Source organism: Macrobrachium nipponense, chromosome 21, assembly GCF_015104395.2.
Source record: "Macrobrachium nipponense isolate FS-2020 chromosome 21, ASM1510439v2, whole genome shotgun sequence".
NCBI lineage: Eukaryota > Metazoa > Arthropoda > Malacostraca > Decapoda > Palaemonidae > Macrobrachium > Macrobrachium nipponense.
This window is the reverse complement of record NC_087212.1, coordinates 14639026-14653850: the sequence shown is the minus strand read 5'-3', so window position 1 is coordinate 14653850 and position 14825 is coordinate 14639026. Positions and strand designations below refer to the sequence as shown.

At 36.2% G+C, this 14825-nt stretch overlaps 1 long non-coding RNA gene across 1 annotated transcript; it reads left to right on the top strand.

Moving 5' to 3' along the window:
* The first annotated feature begins 4460 nt into the window (after positions 1 to 4460).
* Positions 4461 to 12768, top strand: LOC135197804 (uncharacterized). The gene is made up of 4 exons (XR_010310666.1): positions 4461 to 4510; positions 9699 to 9790; positions 10094 to 10265; positions 12010 to 12768. It is a non-coding gene; the product is annotated as an uncharacterized LOC135197804 (long non-coding RNA).
* Positions 12769 to 14825: the final 2057 nt, after the last annotated feature.

Genomic DNA, 14825 nt, shown 5'->3' with positions numbered 1-14825 from the left:
TGCTTAGTTTTCTGAGACTGAACTTAATCAGTCTTTTATGGCTTGAAAGGATATTGAAATTTTGTGGGAATATTAGATGATATTTGCTTTCAAACAATTGTAATATTCATTTATTAAATATTTCCAGAGGTTGGAACACATTGCCGACCAAAGGCATTGCCAGTAGCATGAGCAAGACTGAGAGTAGCTGAGAGTTCTGAGGTAGAACATTACTGGCAATTCGGAGAAACATCTGAGGCAGGAAGACTACTGAAGCCAAGAGCAAAGCAGGAGCGACTAATGCTAGAATCAGGAAAACGTCTGGAAATAGGGGCATGATGGTAGGAAGAAGCATGGTTGGAGCCAGATGCCATGCTGGAAGCTGCGACTTTGGTGGAAATACATACACTGGAAGCAAGAGCGTGACTTGGGGCAAGAGTGCCACTCAGAAGCAGGGGTGTTGCTAAAGGCAGCAGGAACACTGCTTGATGTGGGAATACACATTGAGACAGTAGTATGGCTGGAAAAAGTAGTTCTTGCCAAAAGCAGAGGCGTAACTCAAAGTGGGAATATGACTGAAAAAAGTAACAATGCTTAAGAGTTGAAAAAACCTACAGACTAAATAATGAAATAAGAAGCATCAAATAGTGAAAAGGCAACACCTTGGTGTCAAAAATTCTTTATACCAATATTAAAGAAAACAAAAAAATACACCAACAATCAGTGCTAAATATTGTTGTAAAAGAAAAAAAATTAGCACTTACAGTTGTTGAATAAAGAAAGTATTTGAAAAATCAATACACATATAGCTACTTTCATACCGAAATTCCTTAGTCAAAAGGATGGGAGCTAAAAGACGAGAGTTTCACTCGACCACTGGTAATTACTGCAATAGTTCTCAAGGCACAAAATCACCAGTGAAAAGTGCTAATGAAGTTATGAAAGGAAATGAAAAATATATGGAATTTAAAATGGTAAAACCAAATGTAGAAAAATTGTGAACTGTGAACAGGGGTATAGATAGCCACATACACACAAAAAAAAGTTAATCATTTTGACAGCCAGGAAGGTAAGGAAACTACTTTGCATTTCAGGGCCGTGTCTAATTGATTTTCGTCGATAAAATCTTACCAAAGCATCGGATATGGATCGCATTGTAGAAATAGCTATTTGAAGCCACAGCTTAATTAGCAAAAATATGCACTGATGTCTAATGTTGACAATTAAGGCACTTACCAGAGTAAATCAAAGAAATTTAAAGGAAAACTTTTAGCTAAATCTAGCAGGCTCGTAGGTAGAGGCTAGTAAAACGTCATTACTAAAGGCCCTCCCACTCATTGACACTGTAGTATGACGTACTTTACTAGACACCCCGCCCATATACTTTATGAATGAAGACTCAGATGTTGGTAGTAGTATTGTTAGTAGTATATGGAATTCGTATATTGTTTCACACCCACACACACACACTACAGTACAATAAGGGAATGGGTATCAGATGAGAATGTTGTGTAGTACAGTTTCATGGCACAATTCACATTTCCTCTAACTTAAAATATGCAGTAAGTCTTAAGCACACACTGTGAAAACTATTGTTACCCTGGAGTTTCAAGGATACTTAAAAAAGTATCGTCCAGAAACCCACGAAATTTGCCACACGTTCTGAGGGCCTGTGGCGATAAAGACCAGTATTTAGCCAAAAAATCAAAATGCATTATATAACATACTTTGTATTTCCTATGCACAAGGCCATGTAAAGTATTCTTAATGATATCATTAATTATAATGATAATCACATTAATATTCATCTCAGTTATTATCATTATTGTTCTTGTTAATATTATAATCATCATTACTGTTATTATTCATACTCCGACATCAGGGAAGAGGATGATAGAATATGCGTAAGTACATATGCCGTATAAATACACATATAAACAGATATGGTATATACATAAAGGCACATACACATATTAGACAAAAAAATTGTATTGTGTGTATCTATGTGTATATTTGTAAGGAGGTCAGTAGAATAGGTAAGTTGTTAAAAATGGTCGTTGCAGCTAATCAGTGAGATAGTTTATCGATCAAGAAAATAGAGCCATTGTTTATTCTTGGTCGGAAAAGTTAGAAAGGCTTTGATATAGACAAAATATTTGTGTATATCTCATTTTCATAATCGTCTTTCGAGTATTGCCAATGTAAAGGTCATCTTTGTCCTCTTGTCTAAATCTTTTGGCGCTCGTGTGTCGCCTTACTTACTTGTTAATATTTAGCATATGACTCGTATCATTCTTTTCTTTGTTGCATACTGCAAAAACACGCAACACGAAAGCAGTCTTGCAGCCACGAGGACAATTTGCTAGGCTTGCCATGGGTGAGGCAGCAGTCAAGCATAACCGGGCGTTGACCTATGAATGATCGGCTGCCCTCGCCCTGTCGTCGGCGGTGTTTACTATTATGCAAGGCTATCAGGTATATCGGACCAAAATATTCGTACCAACCATATCTAAATAATCGTATTTTCATTTCAATGTGATTGTGTTTCATCAATTCCAATGGTGTGTATAACTGATAGTCAAAGGGTAAATAGAAATTGCCTTATAATTGCTATGTATTCCTGTAGTCAACGTAAAAATTGTACAATGAAAATAGTAATATTGCGATATGTATGTTTACTAAATTCCTTTGCTATAATTTGTCATATGTATATATACAAATTCTTATTCATTACCATCAATTTACCATCAATTTCCGTTTCAGCGCTGAATGACCCAATAGGTCCCAGTGCTAGGCCTTTGGCCTAAAATCTACATTCAGTCATTAACACACTGCATCACTGGAGGTCAGTGTTCGACCCCTTTATGAAAAACAGTTAGTGGCTCCTTAAATTGACAGAGCTGCCGGCAACAATATTGATTCTTTGGATCTTATTCATCACTCACCACTGCCCATGAGTTTAGTCATTCAAAAATAATGAATTTTTTTCCTATTAGGTCATGTTATACTTAAAATCAGATGCACTCTTGAGCAGTATGTCGCCTTCAGAATTATTGCACTTCATTGCAGTAATGTTCTATCTTCCACAAGTTAGACTTTGGTACAGTATGTTACTTTTTATAGATGCTTACCAGCACACGTTTGATAAAGTAATTCAGATCAGGGTGGCTCCTTTGATAGTCACCGTAAATATGTCATCTGTATAAAAAAAAGATCGTGTCCTTACATGAATGATGTAATAAAGACTTATAAAATACGTATTTTCATTTACCTCTTTACACTTTACATCTTAATTTTGGGGACATGTTAACGACTGGAAAATACGATTTAGCCACCAAGTTAAAGAGTAAGGAAGTTTCCAATTTTCTTTAATAAAGACCTAGTAATGTAAACGGATTCTAAATATCAGTGTTATATTTGTGCATATATGGAAATGTACAAGTTTAACATGTCAAGGTATCATTTTCTAATGAAAACAAAGCGGGCACTTTTCTGTTGAAAAAAAAAAAAACCGTTTCGTAATATCTTGGCCGATGATTTGTGTAACACAAGTGACCCGGCTCTGTGGTCATGTGGTTTACATGAAGTGACATTTCCTCCTGATTTAGGTCTAATAAATGGTGATCTTTAAGTGGTCGTGTGATTAACGCATTAAGATATAAAAAACTGACTATTCTAGAATATTCCCCCAATTAAAATCGATATAAATCAAAAGAAATATTAGGTTAACCTCAAGGTAAATATAACTGGCAGAATAAAACCCACATGAGATTCAAAAGCAGTCTGATATTTCCACATCTAAAAATCTTGTTAGATCCTGGTAAAATTCAAGGTTATTAAGCCATAGGTAAACTCGATGATAATATACGAAAACTATGAAGTGAAACTTCGAAGTCTTATTGTTCATTAACATAAAGACTGGACAACAGTAACACAACCTTTGTCCACAGACCCCGTTGGGTTAGTGCCGTCAGTGCACCTCATTCTGTGCACTATAGGCATCACTTAAGGTTATTTGCAGCGTCCCTTCGGCCCCTAGCTGCAACTCCTTTAGTTCCTTTTTGCCGTATCTCCGTTCGCATTCTCTTTCATCTTGCTTTCCGGCCCTAACAGTTGATTCATTTTGCAACTGCAAGGTTTCCCTTCTGTTGCACCTGTAAAACTTATACTATCAATATTCCCTTCAGCGCTGAATGACCACTTAGGTTCCAGTGCTTGGCCTTGGCCTAAATCTTATAATCAATTCCTTTCCTCCAGCGTAGGAAATTCTCTATGTAAATCAATTTCGAGAGAAAAAAATCCTTGATGTACTTGGTCTCATCCAGGACCTCAATGGGTCGTGGTCTTATCACAGATGGCGCCATCTGTTTTACAAGCACGAAAGAGCTGAGAAATCAGGCACCATAACTGTTTGGCTTGTATTCGAGTGTCCTTCATGTTTTTTAAAGCTGTAATCAAAAGTTACAAACTCCCTCTTGCTCATTTGGCTCTTGACACTGAGGAACTAAACATCCTCCAAGAATGATGGGGAGTACGTTATGTTCGATTATTTTATAGTTTGTGCAAGTTTCCTCCTGATTTAGGTCTAGTAGAAGGTGGTCGTGTGGTTTACATGACGTGACATTTCCTCCTGACTTAGGTCTAATAAATGGTGTTCTAAAAGGTGGTCGTGTGGTTTACATGAAGTGACATTTCCTCCTGATTTATATCTAATAAATGGTGTTCTTTCAGTGGTCATGTGGTTTACATGCAGTGACATTTCCTCCTGATTTATGTCTAATAAATGGTGTTCTTTCAGTGGTCATGTGGTTTACATGTAGTGACATTTCCTCCTGATTTAGGTCTAGTAAAAGGTGTTCTTTAGGTGGTCATGTGGTTTACATGAAGTGACATTTCCTCCTGATTTATGTCTAATAAGTGATGTCCTTTAAGTGGTCATGTGGTTTACATGAAATTACATTTCTTCCTGATTTAGGTCTAGTAAAAAGTGTTCTTCAAGTGGTTAAGAAAAGTTTAAACTCTTAGATCGGAAGGTTTCAGACTGGTAGGGAATAGTATGACGTGCTGTACCTAATAAGTTGGGAAGTAACCAAATTCATCCTGTAACAATCCCCTTGAAAAGCAAACCAGAATTTCTGGCCATTTTCCTAGGTAGAGTCAAAGACCATTGAAAGATTTGAAACTGGTATTAACCTGAAAATGTGGCACTGTTGTTTCTAGCTTTCATAATTACAGTTCTAAAGCACCTTACAATTTTCAGCATCTCTTATCCATTTCTGCGTTATTTCATGGGTAATTATTATTTTAGTATCTGCGCAGCTGATCTGACTTGACTCCGTCTGTTAGCTTCGGTTATGTTTGTGTTTTCAGCTCGGGAGCTAGTATTTTAAGGTATTTTACTTACACCTTTAATCAGTAAGTAAAATTTTAAGTTATTCTGTTTCGAAAGTTTTGTTGGATACTGAAACAGGCAGGAAGCAGACGTAGCTGGTATACATATTTCCCATCTGGAGATTGCTTGAAGTTAACGTAGCGAACTATATCATTTTCGTAATTATTTACCAATTGAACGGTAAGTTTACCATTTGTTTTTCTGGGTTGATCAGATCTCGTCCCGTTCGGAGGCTTCTGCAGGACCAGTGTTTCAGGTCACATTTCGTATAGATATTCATGAAATTTCACTGCAGTTCAACTTCCCTAATCATGTATATCGCAGCAATGTGTACTTTAATATGAAAGTGGACTTGTATATTCCATTTTATTCAATTATAAACCACAAGACGACAATGATAAGTTAACCGTAACACACTAAGCCAGTGATTCTCAAATTGGGTGCCGTGGCACCGTGCCACTGGGTTGCCACACAGAACCAAGGGTTGTCGCAAGATTGTCATGAATTTTGTCTTTGGTAGATAATCTCGATGAGCATTTCTAAAAGAAAAAAAAACAAGTTTGCTGAAGTCTTCAAATTATTACTATAGTAGTTAGGGGTGCCATCACCCACCCACCACCCACCCCCCCCCACAAAAAAAAAAAAAAAAAAAAAAAAAAAAAGCTCCGGGACCTTGATCTAAAACTTCCTTAGCTTCAGATACTTTCGTGACGTGGTTACCGGCACGAATACATTATCGCCATTGTTGACATTTTTTTAACTTGACCTTAGAGCCAGGTTGCTTTATAGGATAATAGGTTTAGTAAAGGTTTCATCTTGGATAGTTTACTTGGTACCCTCTTTGTGGGAAAACACTTTTTGTGGTAAAGGGCCGTATTTTGAAGGTGTTAAGGTACCCAGCGCGCTATTACTTACGAAAAAAAAAACCATATTCTGTAAATTATTTCTTGAATAAGACCAGTATAAGATAGCTTTTGTTTTTTAATAAGACCAGTACAAGAAAGCTCTGGTTAATCCTTACAACCACCCTTGGGTAACAATAATGGGGAACGAAGTTAATTTTATTTCATTTTGGTGGGGTTGGGGGGGAAGGGTAATTTTGGAATAACCATTACAAGTGGCGAAGTCCCCATACCTCTGGTTAGCTGCTCCCTCCCTCCACCGGTCAGGTAAAATGCAGTGCCGTTTGTTGCTTTGGTTATTTATGAGCCTTTTTTAAAATTAGTTTTATCTCATCCAAAGACACATTTTCGGGTTTCCCGATAGTTCAGTTAGTCGGAGGGATTTCATGGAATGGTAGAGGAGGCAGACATCAATTTCGTTACTCCAATTAAACTGTGAAGGCCGGATTAACGTATCCTGGTGATTTTTGTTCCGTTCTTTCGTACTGATTTAATGCTTCGCCGTAGTTATGACTATAACATTGTGTAGCTGTGTTTGGTGCAATAAACAATAAACTAATATCCAATTTGCTGTCATTTGACTAGTTAACTTAATGTGACAGGTGGGGTTTGGAAGTTCCGTACAATGTGGCCCCCCTTTTTTTTTTGGAGTGGGGGGCGGCTACGAGATACTAGGCTAGGGCCCAGGGGTCACCAACATATGAAGCTAGAAGAGCCATTTATTAAAGAATCATAAAAATGTAGTAGCCTACTGTCAGAGATGCAATGACAAAAATGGTCTTTTAAAGATTTAAAAATCACAATCTGCTGTACTTCAGAAATAACAGAATATGGTTCTCTCTCTCTCTCTCTCTCTCTCTCTCTCTCTCTCTCTCTCTCTCTCTCTCTCTCTCTCTCTCTCTCTCTCTCTCTCTCTCTCTCTCAAATATTTAATATTTTCAACTTAAAATCTATCATTAAAAATCAACAAAATTGATGCCTATCATATGTCATATGCTTTAAAGACTGAATAATAATTAATTAAATATTGTCATAAGTGTTACATAATTTTTCTTTTCACTGACTAAAAAGGTATATTTTGTTCAGCGTTTGGAACCGCACAAATGTCTCGAAAGAGCCCCATCACAGGTTGGCGACCCTTGGGCTAGGCATTGAAGCGTTTAATGGTAGAAATTTCAAAAGTTTTAAACTATCATCTTGTGCTGAAAGCAAATTTTGTTCGTACGGAAACGAGGAAAGTCTGTCGGCTCCACAAGAAACTCTGGTCGAATTGTCATTAGATTCTTTAAGTTTCACATTGGCTGGGCATCACTTTTGATCTGAGGCTTAGTCTTGACTAGGTACAGCTGAAACTGCTTAGATTCAGATTTGCTACTTTTTATTTTGGTCTGATTTTGGCATTCGCGTTCAATCGGTTATCAGTAATTGCCTTTTATCCCGGCATTAGGCTTGACGAATGTGGTGACTATTATAGTTTAGTGTCGTGTAGCTCTGTCCATGGCCACATTCCAGTGTCGCTTGTGTAGTTGCAACTAGATGGTTTAAGGTGTTATGACAGCGTCAGTGTTTTTCTTTAATTACTTGGGGGGGTGGAATTCTGTAATAACCGTGGCTTTCCTACTCTTAAATATAAATTTGTTCACCATTAACACCCAGCAATCTCTATGGTAACTGTCTATCTACCCAAGTGTGGTGGTGTTGTAACTGATGTTTTAGGGTTTTAATTAAACCCCATCTAAAACCATTGATTTAAGTGTGAGATTAAAAAAATGATAATAATCCGTTGAAATTTTGCTCATTGCAAGTAACCTAATCCCCCAGTTGTCTTATTGTCCACCGATGAAGAATATGTGGATCATGTCAAGATTAGGGAACCCACTATTTGGTTTCCAAATGCTTCGTATTCTTTCAGTGTCGTAATGTGATCTGCAAAAAAAATTTTTATAGTCTGTAAAGAAGTTCCAATTTTCCCCACAAATGTTCTGATAAAAACAGCAAAAATTGATGGCAAAGGCCATCTGGCTTTCATCGTATGTTTCAGCTGAATGGATTTTTCACGATTTACACAATTTGTTATCCATTGTCTTGATTTTATTCTAGAATGCTGTAAACGTTTTCGTCTACAGTCTGCCCGCTTTGCTTAAGTAAGATTCCCATTTTAATTTAGACAATCTTTAACTCAAATCATTTTAAAGGCCAAATGAGACCTGAAGGAAGATAGTATAGTTGTATATTTATTTATGTGGCTATATTAAACGTAGCATCGGTTTTTGGAAAGTTCTCGCGGAGACAGACCTCGTTCGGTGCAATGTAGGTATTACTTAAGGTTCTTTGCAGCGTCCCTTCGGCCCATAGCTGCAACTACTTAAATTCCTTTTGCTGTACCTCCGTTCATTTCTTTCTTCCATCTTACTTTCCACCCTCTCCTAACAATTTTCATTGTGCAACTGCTTTGAGGTTTTCCTCCTGTAACGGCTTTCAAACCTTTTACTGACAATTTCCGTTTCAGCGCTGAATGGCCTTAGTTGTCCCAAGGCTTGGCATAATGCTAAAATTCTATATAAATCAAATCAAAATCGCGGAGACCTATTTGTGCTGTACATATTGTTGGGAGATCTGTGTAGTAAGGCAGCCTGGAGAAGCTCCTTAATACCCTGTCAAGCCTTTGAAAATCCCAGATAGTATATAATATATATTATATATATAATATATATATATATATATATATATATATATATATATATATATATATATATATATATATATATATATATAATAATTATATAATATATAATAATATTATTAATATAATAATATATGTATATATATATAGTGCCTATTCTCGATTTATCCAACCAGTTTAGATTTTTCGTTAGTTTGCAAGTATCATTGCCCATAGAGACTTCATAATCTCATGGTAGAATATTATCACCTAAACCAACTTTTAAAATTGCCCAATGCCAAATCAAATTAAAAAAAAAAATCTCGTGAAATCCTTGGCTTGCCGAAAGTCTCGGCAGTTTGAAGGCGCTGAGGTAATCAGCTGGGATGAATTTGTCAATGAATCCTAATACGGTTTAATGGATTTTTTCTTTGAAATGGTGGGGGGAAATTCTTAGGTCATATTTTCATTACTATTGTCTCGTCTACTCCCATCGAATGGTATATTTAATATTCAATTCTACATTTCCAGTACGTATGCATCATCCATGATGATCCTCAGAATAAATGGTTGATGCTTTAGAAAAGTAAATTCGACATACCGACACCAATTACAGAAATTGTCTGAGAAATATGACCAGCAGCCACCCACTTCTGGTGTGTTGCTTAGGACTGCACAGTCCAATTTTTCATAATTGGTTAAAAGTATAAAGTGTATAATTAACTATGCCAGTGTTAGTAATAGATTATTCATCCATTTCCAGGGGCTTCCAGGAGGTTGTGCGACTACAAGAGCGACAACTGGACAACAGCGATCTCCAAAGGATATTGGATTTAACAGTTGGCAAAGCAAAAGGTAGGGTTAGTTTTCTCGATGACATGTTATGCCTAAACTTAAATTGAACAGTTGCAGCTATATTCGTCCATGTATTCTAATTCATAACTGTACTCCTTGCCCGAATTTCCCAATGTAAATTTTTCATTATGATCACGAGCACTTGTAAACTTTTAGGTTCATCTGGTAATTCAGGTGGCTTGTGCAGGGAATTTGGTATTTTAGTCAAATATTTAGTTAAGTGTGTTAATGATTGGAAGGTTTGCAATTAAGAAAATGTACTTGGGTACTTTGATTGCAAGAGTTAATTTTTTTTTTTTTCAGATTTTGAACGTGTACGAATAAGACTGCTAGTGTTCAGAACATCCCAAAGCATATTACCGTCATCCCGAAACTAGACATCCCTAAATACTGACGTCATGAGGAATTTTGATGAAACAATGACCAGAATGATTTAGACAGAACGCCTTTTAAGTTAGTCCAGCGCATTCATGAAGTAAGAACTAGACACTTTTTGAATTCTAATTTAATAACAATATTAACTCTTACTAATGATATTCTTTATCCTGAACATTTGACTGTATGGAAACTGTTTGGTATTGGAAGTAAATAGTAGTAACTAAAAATTAACTGAACTAATTCATGACAACTTGCTCCTACAAAGTATAGTACTTTGGCCACAGAGAAGTGACATGTATAAGTGTAAAGGTTTGATTAACGTCTTCAATAAATAAGCATTTTCCATATTACGTGAATTTTAATGATTACAGAGCAAGTCTTGTTGAAGAAACAGATGTATTCCCATATATACAAAGTTGTCTATAGTACTGAAACAGTATGGGTAGTTCTCCTTGGTGACATGGTTAACTCAGCATTGTAGTGGCAAGCACATAGCAGCATTTAGTAATGGCCTAAAGTTCGCACGGACAATTTATACAAAACATCAGTAGTCTTGGTTTAGAGGGCACTAAAAATGTTATGATTAATATAGGTGACTACTTCCTGTTTAGTCTCGTTACTTGCCAGCATCGGTTCTTGCTCCCGTGGAAGAGGACTGGTAAATAAAAAAAGAAAAAAATCCCTTTGACCCGTACAACACCCATCCATGTTAGTTGAAGCACTAGTAAGTAGAAATGGATGCTGAAATTCAGGAATTTGATTTCGAATAGAGATAGTTTGCTTAGTATTGACGCTTCTTCTTATAATTTTATTATGCAAATGGAGTCTACAACTTTGCTCGTAATCAGTATTTTCTAGCAGATGGTAGTTTTATCTGCCACTTATACCTGCAGTTATGCAGTGGTCATTTGCATCTGGAGGTGACTTTTGGGAGGAAGTAAGGGAATGGTTGCAAGTGTTGGTTTCGATGTTTTTCCTGCTGGTGGTTTTAAGTGTTGCCATGTACTACTACTGTCTTTGTTGGGCTCGTTTAGGTTTTTGGAGCTGCGGCTGGCTGCAACCGAGGTGATCTTGGTGTTGGAAACGGGAACGTGATTGTTTTAGATCTTGGTTTGTGCTTTTCAATCTTTCCTTTCGAATTTTCTCATTCCAGCTTCAACATTCCTCTATAACAGAGAAGCGGTTCAGCGTCCTCAACGCCACTTTGAGAAGCAGCATGCTTTTCGTTAACACAACATTTTCCTTTACAGAGTTGATTTGAATTTGCATTGATACATAATTTTGCTGACTTTATTTACTGTAATGTACCTATGTCCCCAGTAATAAGACCCATACACACAAGGAATATCATGTAATAGCAGGTAGGACAGGCCTACCCTTTTCCCAGGCAGCGTAAACATCAGTCTTCATACCCACCTGTCAACTATGACAATACCATTCTCCGACCCCTGTCTCCAGGCAAGAAGACTGACTACAGTGTATATGTATACTAATATTATTATTCTCGTATATCGTAATGTCAAGGTGGGAGAAAAATTCGCCTGCGACAATGTGACACATCGTGTATTGTAAAATGTGACTGCTTACATGTTTGCTGTCCACTTTGGCCAGACGATCCATACATGATTGTCTGGCTAAAGTGGACACCCAAGATTTAAGCAATCTTTCCTATTACAACAAATGAGGGCTGTCTCTTTACGATAGGGTATCTTTGAGAAATGATCGTTAACAGTAATGAATCGGGAGAATTTTAATATTTAGAATTTGTCACAAGTAAAAAGCAATGTTAAGTTTGTTATAAAACGCTATAAAACTTGTCGTTAATGAACTGGTCTTTTCAGGAGCACCCACTCGTCCCCGACAATATGCTGGATGGGGTGGACATTCGTCGAAAGAGGAGATTGAGATGTTACAGCAGTGGAGAAGAAAGACTAGGAAATACTGCAGCAAAGGAGAAAAAACTAGTGATTGAGGAGGAGATACAGCAGCGAAGACAGAAAACTCTATAGATTGAGGAGGAGATACAGTAGCGAAGGAGAAAGTTGATTGATTGAGGAGTAGGTACATGAGTGGAGAAGAAATTATATATTAATTGACGTACAGCAGTGAAGAAGATTGAAGACTATATTGAGGAGATACAGCAGTTAAGAAGAAAGAAGACTATATTAATTGAAGAGTAACAGTAGCTAAGAAGAAAAACGAGATTGATTGAGGAGTAGGTACAGGAGTGGAGAAGATAGACTATATTTCAATTTAAGGAAAGCAGGGAAGAAGAAAGACTATATTAATTGAGAATACAGCAGGGAAGAAGACGATGAGATCAAGCAAATAAGAATAGTTACACGATAGTTACCCAGAGGAGAAACCAATCGTTAAACATTAAGTGTGTATATTTTATTTTAATGTATTATGCCACCTTTTTTTATTAGCCCTAAAATAGCAATTCTTGCAACTAAATCTCATCTTTTTCGCTGCTGTATCATCATCTCTTCGCTGCTGTATTCCCCCCTCAATCTGTGTTTCTCCTTCGCTACTATACTCATCCTTTTCTTGTTCTGAAAACTGCAAGACCTTCCATTAATACAAATGCTATATGCCGAGTTGTATTTTACTGTAAACCTAAAATAAGTCATCACTTTGTAAACCGCTTCATCTTGCTTTTTAAATACTGTACTGTCAAATTACTACCTCCACTACAAAAAAAAAAAAAAAAAAAAAATTCAACCCTTTTATAAATTTGGCATTTCAAAAAGTTTTGTTGTCCCAGTCTATCTTGGAGACTAAGGCATCAAGGGCGAACATCCAAGTTTTTCATGGCTATGATTCTCCTACATCTCCCATCTGTTCTGTAAAACATGAGAAACCTTGTCACAAAGTAACTACAAAATTAGTACCATACAATGTTAATTGCCAACTTTTAATTTCAAACTTCACATTTTCCAACTATCAATCAATCTTGATAATTGCAAATACTGGATAAACTACATTGTAGTTACCCATAACTAACCAGCAGTTTTCATAATGGAACAAAGTTGCTTCTTTCAGTAATAATAAACGCTAACTTAAACTTTGGTTAGAACATACCAATGTGGAATCTGAGATTTGTAAGACTCAATGGCACACAATTACTAGTGTCCAAGTACAATACCATGTTCCTCAGATTTTAAATTAAAATAACCACTGCTCTCTTAAAATAAAATTTGGAAAATGCATAGATTCTCAAAACATACCAATGGGTGGAGCGAGAGAGAAATATGGCTCAAAATAATGCATTATACGACACTGTAGTGTAAGTAAGCATGTAACACATTGTCATCCAAACTTTCAATTAAAATAAACCATTGATCTCCTCAGATATAAACTGCAAAATATAGATTCTTTAATTTATGCATAACTACAACATTAACACTAATGATCAGGTAGAAGTGCAAGAAATTAAATGAATGCCATATAAAAATCCGTATCAAAAAGCTCTGGTTCAGTAAATGTTAAGACAGTAGTACATATAACCCCATTTTTAAAGGTACCTATTTCTACTGCTTCAACTCCTAATTACACACTTTTTAATACCTGAAAGCAATGATTACTTCCTCCAATCACCCAAGTAGTTGTTGATGTTCCTTCCTTTCATATTTTATGGCAATCTTCAGTGAGTATTTTTCCTTATATGCATTTATGCTCGTACTCTGCTGTAGCTACTACTACAAACCCCCTTCTCCTAATGCTAAACCTTTAGGAATAATTATCTAGCATGCATTTCAATTAGAACTTTTATGCATTTCTGTGAAATTCCTTGTAAATGACAGTTTATGTTCTAATGATACGTACTTAAAATTAATGCACAAAAATACAGTACAGAACGCTAATTTTCTTAAACTACAAACTAAAATCAGTCTTCAGCTCTGACAAATCTGAATGTATACCAAGACATGAACAAGAGGAAAATAATCTACTAAATATAGACCATCTTAAATGAGAGAAACAAGTATTAAACTCCTGGCATAAAAATCCACAGATTTATGAAAGATTAGTCCAGGGTATGCTATGTGTTCTATTTAAGCAGTTAGTGCCACCTTTATAGTTCTTCGTTCAAGTACAATTTGATTAGTTAGTAAAGCACACTGTTTTTCACAAAAGTAAACTGAAGAGTCCTATCATGGCTGTACTATCTTTGCATTATATACTTTCTGTACTTATCCACAATCATTCCCAACCACTGAATTAAAAATTCAAGGGTAATTAAAAAAAACTGCTATTACCCTGTTTGCATGGCGGGGTCAGGTGGGAAATTTAAATTATGGAAAATTCCTTCCCTGGCCTTGTAAGAACTTACAACTTACTATGAGATTCAGGGCTTCTGTAACAGGTTTTTGGCAAGAACTTTTTATCTATGCATTTCATAGATATATAACATTCAGAATACACATTATATCTACACAAATTTTGACTATTCTGCATTACGTAGGTTGAATAAATTTGGTACTTATAATGTATAAGTGACTTTTTTTGAAGACTGGCCAACTTACTCAGATAAGATTTCGAACTCACTCGTTACGTAACTTATGACAGCATTTCTTCCCTCTTTCTCGATGGATGATTGGCTACACGTAACGAAGGCTATACCTCTGGCAACAATGACAAAAATTTAAATACAAGC